Genomic DNA, 11365 nt, shown 5'->3' on the forward strand with positions numbered 1-11365 from the left:
TATAAGACTATCTCTCTAGACCTATACGCGTTCATCGTCTCTCGGGTATCTCTCGTGCTACCTGTATATCGACAATGATCTTTTATCTTCGTAACACACTGACGGTACTCTCTCCCTCGACCTTTATCACTCTATCTCTCTCTAAGTATATCTCGCTCCCTGCTATGTGTCTCTAACTATAATTTTTCATGTTGAATCTCTTTCTCTCACACAAACACTAAACTTTGTCTTACGGGGTCTCATTTCTCTCTACTATTCCCCTGTGTGCCACTCGCACACCCCTCATATAGAGATGTCTTTCGCTCCTTAGGTATGAGAACCTACGACTCTTCCTCTTAAATATCTCTTTCTCACACACAAACACAAACTCTGTCTCCTAGGGTCTCATATTTCTCCAGTGTTTTTTTGTATGTCGCTCACACACACTCTCTCCTTAGACATATCTTGCGTTCTCTCATATGTTTCTCTAGCTATTACTCTTGTTTTGAAATATCTTACTCTCTCGCAGACACAAAACTCTGTCTCTCAGGATCTCATTTCTCTCCGATATTTGTTTGCATGTGAGTCACATACACCCTTTCTTCATCTCTCTCACACCAACACCCATAACTCAGCTTTCTAATCCACTCGACTCCTATCTTTAATGCACACTCGCTAGCATCTTTATCTTTCTATTTATCTATTTCTCCATCAACCTTCTTTCATTTATAGGTTGATCTCTTTTGCACAATCGTTGTGCCTCACTCCCTCTGCTCACCATAGATGCATACTCCACCCCACGCCACTATCTCTTAAAGACAAAAACACATGCTCAATTGTCGGGCCTTCTTCCCTCCATTCTCGCATGCATGCATATTGTCATACCGATCCGTCTCTCCCATGTCCTTGATCTTAGCTTATGACTTATGTCTTCTTTCTTTTATCTCGATTATGCGCGCGCGCACACACACACATCCCACGTATACATGTATACCTCTCACACATGCATGTTGAAAGTCTCTATGTCTCCATACGTAGTTAATTACCGTCAACCCTAACGCCACATCGAATCGTTCTCTTCTTGTGTGCACATAACTTCCGTCAGGATGGGTAAAACACACACTCATACTTAACAATCTCCTTATAGCTACCCCCTGTCACTCTTCCCCTATATCCCCGAAACTAATAAGACCATCTCTTCGTTTAATTCCCGCCTACATGCACCATCGATATATAGTAGTCTTCCTCAGTGTCTCTCGAACAAACACGTTCTCTCAATGTCGACTACTCTCACGCGCACACACCTTCTCTTCCCTCTCTACGGGAATTTTCTCTCTCGCACCCGACCGTTGGTGGCCTTTGCCATACACATCACCTCTTTTATAATGAAGCCATGCAAACTTAAATTACACCCGCCACCGAGGACCCTGCGACACACACACACACCCCCAGACACACAAACAAACACACACACACGCATGCACGCACCCACCCACCCACCCACCCACACACACAATAAGACTCCATCACACACACGCCCACACACACAGACTCCATCTCTCTCTCTCACACATACACACACATAGACTCCATCTCACACACACATGCTCTAGGCGGAGCATTTGTTCCTACCACCTTCATCCATCCTTACCCGTATGATAAACAATCTATCTATCTATCTATCTATCTATCTATCTATCTATACTAATTACAGACTCCATGTAAATTCACACATTAATCGGTAATTAAGAGCCGTTTATTTGGTGGGACCGAATTATTACAATGGAGATCGACTCATATAATCCTAGGGAAAAATTGCCATGCCAATCAGAAAATTTTGTGAAATCATCCATCCGATCCCTGTGTTATGTATTCTATATAACCATCCGATGAATCCCAGCCGGGCAAACTTTTACACACGCCTCCTCTCTTATTATAATACTGAATACAAAAAAAAATCTGCTCCATTGGCCCGTCTTCTCCTCCGCCTCCATTGTTTCTCCTCGGCTGCTTTCCATGCCCCAGGCGACACTCCCATTCATGGCCGGCGACCCGTCTTCTCCTCTGCCTCCATTGTTCATCCTCCGCTGCTCTCCATGCCCTAGGCGGCGCTCCCATTCATGGCCGGCGAGCAGAAGCTTCAGCCTCCGTCACGCCCTGAGGTACTCCGTCGCCGTGCGCCCAGCCGGCTCCCTTTTCCTCTTTGTTCTCCGCTGCAGGTCACCGGCCATTCGTGCTGCAACCCAATCTCTTCTCAATCCCGCCCCTGTCAAATCTTTTAATCTCCTCTTATTTCAAGTTTTCATATCCAGGACTGGCTCACTGCACCCTTGCCGTGATGATCTCAGGTAAGCCATGTGTGTTTCTATTTTCCATTAGATTGATGTGCCCCTTTGATCTAGAAAAAGATGCCGGATCTGCGTGTTCTTTTGATCTGAAAAAGGTTGCATCACGATAGCATTAATAATTTGTGTTTTTTTGCGGGGATTAGTAATTTGTGTTTTAGGGCTCTATCTAGGCTTTTGATTTTTGTTGTAACATTAGTATTTTTTTCTCACTATGTATATTTATCAAACTCGCATTGTTATTCTTGGAGTTCCATGTATACAAATCTCTTCTTTGCATTTCATTGCAATGTTATGATCAGTGATGCAAACCAATTTCTCCTCACCCAACCATTAGAATTCTTCTTATTTCAAGTTTTTAAATATAGATGGTTGATGCATCATATGAGGAGGGGTAGTACGCACGATGTTTTCAAGAAAGGAGGCCCGGTTGGTACTTGAGGCCGTCAAGTTGAGGAATTACGTTGGACTGGTGGCACCACAACTTTCAATCGAAGCCCTACTCGAGTCCGTCTCCCGTTATTCCTGCCCCACTCCACTGGTAAATCACCATGCATTGTTAAATCCCTACTCCTCCATCCGTTTAATTCATAGAACCCATAATAAGTCGGCTTAATCCATCACATCTCATCAACAACAACAGGCCTTTTTTCTATCTATCTTCATCACTTCTCTGTGTCAGATTATACATTTGGGCGAGTGGGTGAGAACCAGCTAGAATGTGATCTTGCCTAAAGTGGCACCATGCAGCAAGTTTCTGTTAAACTACATCCACATCAACTGCCAACCAGCCAATTTACATTAACTGTTTACACAGGAAGCTTTACACATGTCTTCCCGTGCGACCATTTGTTAGACAACAAAAATAGTTGACGATTCCTATGGAATGAATTTCGATGTTGTATGTTATTTCTTCTGAGTAAACGCTAATTGTTAGATTATCGCATGGTAGTGGTATATATATCTATTAATTCTCTCTTTTGGGATTACAAAAGGCTCAGTTGACATTTTAAGTTTTACAAACTTCCTAGATTTCTCAAAATGATTTCCAATAATGTGTATAATCTATCTTTGGCAGATCTGCAGTAAGATTTTCAAATTGTTGCCCATGCAAAATTAAGCTGGATGTATGGCGTACTTGAGTTATATAGGTTCTATTTACAGCACATACATGTACTGTTTTTGAAAAGGGATCCAAATCTATGTTTTATTATTATTATTAAACACCCATATGAAATTTCCCTGCAAATGTAACCATGGAATCCATATTTCCTAGGTTCGTTCCTGATAATATGCTATTTCTTTTGGAGTTCCAGTGTTTAGATTTTAGAGATGCTAACTTATACAAAAACATGTATCAGTGTGCCCTATTAGTGATTTGCATATTTAGAGCGGGGAGGTATATACATTGATAATGATCCGAATATTGTTAGCTAAATATGTTTTTACGAAACTAACAGATTTATGGGTTCCATTGTGCGCAGCAGAATGTTTAGTGTACATGCGTGACACTATATCTACTTTTCCAAATAGTACTCTAGACTTTTTTTCACGAATACGCAAAAGCCTTGCGTATCTTTGCATTGATAGATAGAGTGACAAAACATGAAGGTATTACAAGGTGGAGGGGAAGCTAACTAGCTCATGCACAATGATGGCAAGCATCGGTAGCCTTGGCACACGGTCGACGGGGTGTGCAGCCCGATCTGCCGTAGCCTACGTCTCAGGCAAGATGAGGGCCATGCCCTTTGCGCCGGCGCGCGCCCAGAGCCGCGCCTCCTCCTGGATCATATGCACCGCACGTCCCACGGCTGGTTGATCGCCGTCGAAGAGGCAGCCGTTCCGGTGTTTCCATAGGTGCCAAACGGTGAGGACGGCAATGGAGGCGAGGCCATGGCGAAGAGGAGCTGAGGTGTTGGAGATGGCCGTAGAGAGCCAGCTGGCGAACTCGTCACTGCATGCGGGGATCGCGGTGGTGCATCGGCACCATGAGAGCACCTCGTGCCAGGTTTGGCGGGAGAAGGAGCAGCCCGTCATGAGATGCTGCATGGATTCCGGCTCCTGGTCGCATAAGAGGCAGCGAGGCTCGTGGGGAAGGCCATGGCGTGCCAGGCGGTCAGCAGTCCAACACCTGCCCATCAGCGCAAGCCAGACGAAGAACTTAATGCGGAGCGGAGCCCATGTTCTCCAAGTGATGTGCCAGTGCGGGTCGGCGGTGGAGCCGGCGAAAAGGGCTTGATAGCAGGAGCTGGCCGAATAGATCCCAGAGTCAGTCCAACGCCACGACAGCCGGTCCGGCTCGTCGGTCAGGTGCATGTGCCGGAGACGCCGCCATAGTGTGACGTACTGCACGGTCATGGCCACGCCCATGGCGCCATGGATGTCGGTGATCCACGCCCGGTTGAGTAGGCCGTCGCGCACCGAGCGTGTCCTGCGCCGGCGTTTGGGCACCCTGCAGTAGACCAGAGGCGCAATCTCGGAGATGCTCTTCCCGTCCAACCAGCGATCCTCCCAGAATAAGCAGGACTCGCCATTGCCAACGTGCCAAGAGGTTGAAGCCCTGAAGATGGCCTGAACCTCCGGGCAGTGGGGGATGTGCAGGTGCTGCCATGGGCGCGAGGCGTCGGATCTCTGGAGCCACATCCACCGGGCGCGCAGCGAGATGCCGGCGCGCTGCAGATCACTACCATACTATTTTTAAGTAGGTTGCAAGGATATATAGTTCTTATATGACTTTAACTACCTCCAATTCGCGTCATTGATCACATTGTAACTGTTCCTGCTACTGCAGGTTCGACTTGAATTTTGGCTTCTGTACGTATAGTGTTGGTTCGCTTCTCCATAGCTTTCTACCTCCCGGAATCCATCTTCCTATTGCCACATAATTACGTCATTTGTTTTTGGGAAATCAATGTATAGATACATTGTTTCCCTCTGTAGTGCACATGCTCTTATATTTGTTTTTGGACTGATTCTTCGATTGATTTCATGCTATGCTTGGATAACTAGATTATCTAATTTGAAATTCTCCAGTCTTTTGTATGTTCACTTGCATAGACGGCTTAATCAGTTAATCCAGAACCTAAACTGAAGACTAAATATAGCACATATACTTGGTCATTTCTCCTAAGAAGATTAATCCACCTTGACTTTAACTTGACTTCCAAAGAAGTTCTGAATGATCAAGCATTTTTTGGTTTTTAGTAAACTAAAATAATGTTGCACTCTGACAATAATATTCTGATTTTCTAAGTTAACAGAAATCTTTCAATTTCATACCAGTTTTTTTAATCGCGCATTTGAATGATGGCGATATTATCTATTCTCTGAATTCCGCTTGCATGTTTCCAGTTGAAATAGTAACTGAAATTGATAAGTATGCAACGATTTATGTCCTCCAGCATGAGTAAAATGTTGTGGGTTACCATTTCAGATAAGTAACCACTATATTATTTTCTATGTGTATAATTGACATGTATACATGTTGTCGCTCTGCTTGAACCATCCATCTCCACATTACGCCCGAGACTTCCATCGCAATAATCTATATGTATCCAGGTAGTGTCCAATATGTATACACAAGCTCCTCTCACAGGCCGACTATGCTGATTGTGACTGAGCGTGTGTGTGTGGCCGTGATGTAAGCTTTATCTTGGCCTGAGTATTAGTTCCCTTTTATGATACAATTTTGGATGCTATTTTATTCTACATGTATAGGTTTCTACAGGTTCCATTGGCTGCTACCTTTTAGTGATACGGCAGCTGAATGGCATGCTCACCAGTAATTCTGTCAAAATGAAATCGACTAGACTGCATTTTTTATGTGTGTTACTAAGTACAAGCTGTGATTATTTTCTTTCTAGGGATGGCAATTTTCTAGGCATTAAGCTTTTTGAGACGTTATGGTCTCTCATAATTAATTAGCCTTTGTAAGGTGTATACTGACAGTAAGCCCATTGCAGTAATTGGTTGGATAATTCTTTGACATGTTATATTCAAATGTCTTCTTAAATTAGTGTCGGATGACCCCTTCATCGATTACTTTTTTGGATATGAATTATTACCATAAGAAGTGCTCTCTCTGTAAAGAAATATAACAGTGTTTAGATTACTACTTTAGTTATCTAAACACTCTTATATTTCTTTATGGAGGGAGTATATTGGTTCTTCAGTGTTTCATTCTTACAGTACACAAATTATATTGTTTTACGTTGGTCATTTCTCACTCTGCAGTCTGTATCTTTTGCTTCATAATTCATCTGTACACAAGATTGATGCCCAGAAGTTTCAGCCTTCCGTGCTAAATGCCATTCTTTTTTGACTTGATAAACACCAGGTAACATGGAGTCTTCTCATTTGTAATGGCATAGATATAGGAACGAGCAATTCACCTTTGCTTTAAGAAAGCGACACACAAAAGAGAACTAGATATTGTTGTTGAGAACTAGCTCTGGTCACATGATCATCTATGTATATAGTTTTCAACAAAAGAGAACTGGATTATTGTTACTGAGGGCTAGCTCTGGCCGCATGGTCATCCATGTATATAGTTTTCAACAATAAATGTGTCCTGATTGGTACATCATAATTTGCAATCTTAGTTTCTTTTGATCTCATAATTTGAAGATGAACTGGAGAGGGGAATGTGTACTATGTTTGGAATCTGTCACACTAAATGTGTATTTGTGGCATTGATGTACAGTTATTAAGAAAGTTACATTTTCCAGCTATTGTGCTACTGAGAGGATGCATGGCTAAAAATTGCTCTAGCTGGAGTTTTATGTCTTTGTGTCTTTGTGAATGAAGACTAGAGACGCTGACTTGCAGCCACTCGAACACTGCCATTGGGGAAAATCTATATTGCTTATTGATCCAGTCTAGCTATTGCTAGAATACCAATTTTCGTACACTGCATAATACCCATTACTAATTGAATGTTGATTCTGACAACCTTAATACATCCACGATGGTGGAGGCACTTCGAAAAAGGTAAGCTGGAGAAATATAACAGAATCACACGACGACCCCCTCAACTAATATCATATGGGTTCGATCGAGGTTGTCCGTCAACAGTGCATTGGTAAAAGTAAGCTGAAGGACTCGGACAGATTAATGAACTGCGCATGTTGAGTTTGAAAAAAAAGTGTACATATATGTTTTCTATTACAGATCATCTGACTATGTTTTGTATTAAGATTAAATCAAAATGCTACAGCAAGACACATTTAGTTACTGTAGTTTTATTTCATTTTACTAGCACTCTCTTCTCCGCAAAAAATAATAATTATGGAACGCATTGATAAGCTATCAAAAAGAGATGATACATTTCCTTATCATTTTGCTCGATTGCTCGATGTTCATTATATAACAAAAAGTTCCAAAAAAATTATGTTTCTGTTAGAATATAAGTTGGGTTAAATATAGAGATAAGGAGTAGAGATTGAATAGGTTTAAACCATGTATTACTTGTCCTTTACTCCAAGTCTCTATCCCTCCGGTTGTACCTCTATATATACCTCCATAAGGGTCAGATCAATATAACAACAACAAACATTAATCATCCTACAATTTCCACATGGTATTAAAGCGGTTAGTCTCACGACGCCGATTCTAGAACCTTCCACCCCTCCGCAGCGCGCCACCCCCGGAGAGATTAATCTACTCTTCCCGGGGGCGCGGCACTCCATCGTCAAAGAGTCCATCAACTCCGTACAATACATCAATTCCTTAGATTAGAATCAATTTAGTTTTCAAAGTTTCTCAGATTGCTTTCTTTTATAGCCAACAAATCTGACGACCCTCAAATCTGGTGAGAAATTGTACAGATCGGTGCAACTCGATCCACCGCCAGGCGCATCTTCCTCGGCTCGGCGACCGCCTCTGGCCAACACCTCCCCAGCGCGATCTACATCAACACCACGCGCCATCAGCAGCCGGCCACGCATGCGAGCGCGTCAACACCAGCCGACGACATAAGTGCGATCCCATCTACGTCGACCCGCGCCGCCAGGGCTCCTGCCTCCACCGACCGGCTTCATCAACTCAGCGAGCAAGGACTCCCTCCTGCGGATGACGCACACACCGCGCTCATGTACTGCTGCATCGACCTCCATGGATCGCGCGCATGGGTGCAGGGCAGGATCGAGGCGCTGCACATCCAGTCTCCTCCATCGGCTGAGGACAGCCCAACACGATCATGGCCCAGGAGGGTTCCACCACCAACGCACCGAGCGACCTACACCGAGCCGCTGCATCGAGTGATCTACACCGAGCACATCATCGAGCCGAACGACTACACCAATCGATCTGCACTGCGTCGGCAAACTGCATCGACCGATCGAACCATCTGCACCGAGCCCCGATCCGCATCGACTACATGCGCGCAAGGAGCAGCAAGGAACACGGCCATGTGCACATGCATACGTGCATGGCAAAACTCACCAAGATGCCCTTGGGTACGCGCATTGGATGGAGCATTGGACTCAGCCACGGGCCTTCTGCAACGATCGAAAGGCAACGCCATGCCGGTCTCTGCGACCCACGGTTGGGAACAATTATCATCGTGATCTGATTCTGATCTGGCCGATGACCACAACACCTAGCTGCACGTCAACATCTTCATCGAGCAGGCTCGCGGCGCCGGACACCGGGAGGGCCAGCAGGTTTTCGACTTCAAAGGACGCGCACGAACGCGGTCTCTACCAAGACGACTCCATCAACCTGACGACCACTCGGGCGCTGTCATGCCGTCTACACCAACCCGATACATCGATCTACACCGAGCGATCTGCATCAATATTCGACGACCCAAGCCGAACGACATTAACCTGTACGACTACGCCGGGCTATGAGCCAACATACTTTTTCAGCACGGCGCGGCATCGACACTTTGTCGCCCATGAGGGACTCCTCCAACGCGACGCATCATCGTCGACACGCCGCTGCAACGTCATCGCCGACACTTCATCGTCAAGGTCTTTATCAACAGGGTCCTCATCAACATCTTCGTTAACGCATCACCGCCTCGTCCACAAGATGGACACCTAGCGTCCTCTGACAGACTTTTCTGCAAGACGCGACCTCGACGACGGCAACGACCGTGTCATCCACGACGGCACGACTGCATCGACACGGCGTCACTATAGTGACGACCCTACACGTCCACACGGTTCTGGCAAAACCGATGTGTGCTCGATGGGCCTCCTCCGGTCTTGGCAAAACCGACGGACTCATCGCCGACGGCACCCTCTGACATCCGCAAGGTGCATCGTCCACATCTGCAGCTTCGTCATAGCGCATTTTTTTGCGCATCCGGCTTTGTGCGGCTTCATCATCCACGACGACTACACCATCGACCACGACTACATCGACCACGGCTACATCACCATGATCGGCTACCTCGACATCGACATTAATGGCTTGGTCTGCAGCAACACATCGGCAACAACTCCAGTCACCAGCGTCCGCGTCGTCACCAGCGTCCACGCCACTCTCGCTGTGACTGCGGGAGGGAATAGAGGAGAGTCTAGGGAGGCACCAGAAGGGGACGCAGTCACCGCCCTAGGTGCTGACCCATCACCCATTAGAGACGCAGTTGATGATGGCGCAGCGGAGAAGACGACAGAAGCACAATACTTCAAATCCAGTCGTAATCATCCGTTTCACTCCCGCTACGACTGAGGGGGAATGTTAAAATATAAGTTGGGTTAAATATAGAGATAAGGAGTAGAGATTGAATAGGTTTAAACCATGTATTACTTGTCCTCTACTCCAAGTCAGTAATTAATTTTAGAACACAAATAAGCATGGAAATTAAGAAGCGCCCAGTTTTCTTGCCCTCACCTACTAATATAATATTTGTCCCCGTATGCATATGTATCTCACTTTTCCAATTATATGACATGGTTGTCTGAATTTTAATGCACCCTTGAAGTTGTGCTTCGTAACTGAATGTTTAAATTTCAGTACAACTAGGGTTTTCTTGGTGTGGTTGCATTCATGCAAACAAAAAATTCATTGTGTGCAGGTAATATCCTTCAAATATCACTTACAGTATATGTTTTCAGTCTGTTTTGCTTTAAGTAAAGTACCTGTTTTCTCTCACTCTTTCATGCTACAACAATTAGCAACATCAATCTACACGATAAATAGAGTAGGTAAAAAAAACAAATAGAGGATGGAATCATGCAAATAAATACGTATCATTATATCCATACATGGATAAATGTCTTTTCATCAACCGTGCTTGGCCTCTAAATTGACATGTGTGTGTGTGTGTGTGACACCCACTTAAGCAGACACGTATGTTACAATTTGTGCACCCGCAGGTACACGTGATGCTGCGCATTTATTTAAGCCGGATGAAGAACCCAAACAGTAGCTGCATTCATTCCTCTCTCGCCACCTCTTCTTTGGTCACCGTTGCCCGGTAGTCATGGCCGGCCAAAGGTAACAACATATGCCATACTCCCGTCGGAACGGCTCTTTAATCTGGAAATTTTAGTGGTCATGCATGCATCTTTTTGTGCTAGCACTCCTATATAAGGGTTGACCGGTCGCTTCCCGCGGACGTGCGCGGGTGGTGGAAGAGGAAGGAGAAGGGAAGCGGGCTGTGGAGTAACATTTTTATCACAATTTCTTAGGAAACTGAGTGCAATAATTGAGTAGTTTTGCAAACTACCAATACTACACATGAAACGGTTCAAAACCTATACTCCCTTGCCAGCGCGCGCTTCCCGCGTGAAATGGTCAGCGTCGCCCGGGAGCGTCAGTGCCGCATTATTGCCCGGCCAGAGCAGAGGCGACCTCTCACTGGCACAGGCTTTGAAGCGGCGCGACGGCCGAGAGAGTGCCGCTTCCTGGTGCACCGACTGCTCCGCGTCGAGGCTGGCCATAGGCCCTGTATGAATCCATGGGTTAGAGTTAGTTTGAGCTAGTTGGGTCTCAAATATCCCTAAAGTATCCAAGCATGAGGGTTTAAATTGGAGCAAGTTGCACCGAACCCACCAAAAAAAACTATCTCACCCAAGAGGTGCTAACTG

This window comes from Triticum urartu, chromosome 2, assembly GCF_003073215.2.
Source record: "Triticum urartu cultivar G1812 chromosome 2, Tu2.1, whole genome shotgun sequence".
Lineage (NCBI taxonomy): Eukaryota > Viridiplantae > Streptophyta > Magnoliopsida > Poales > Poaceae > Triticum > Triticum urartu.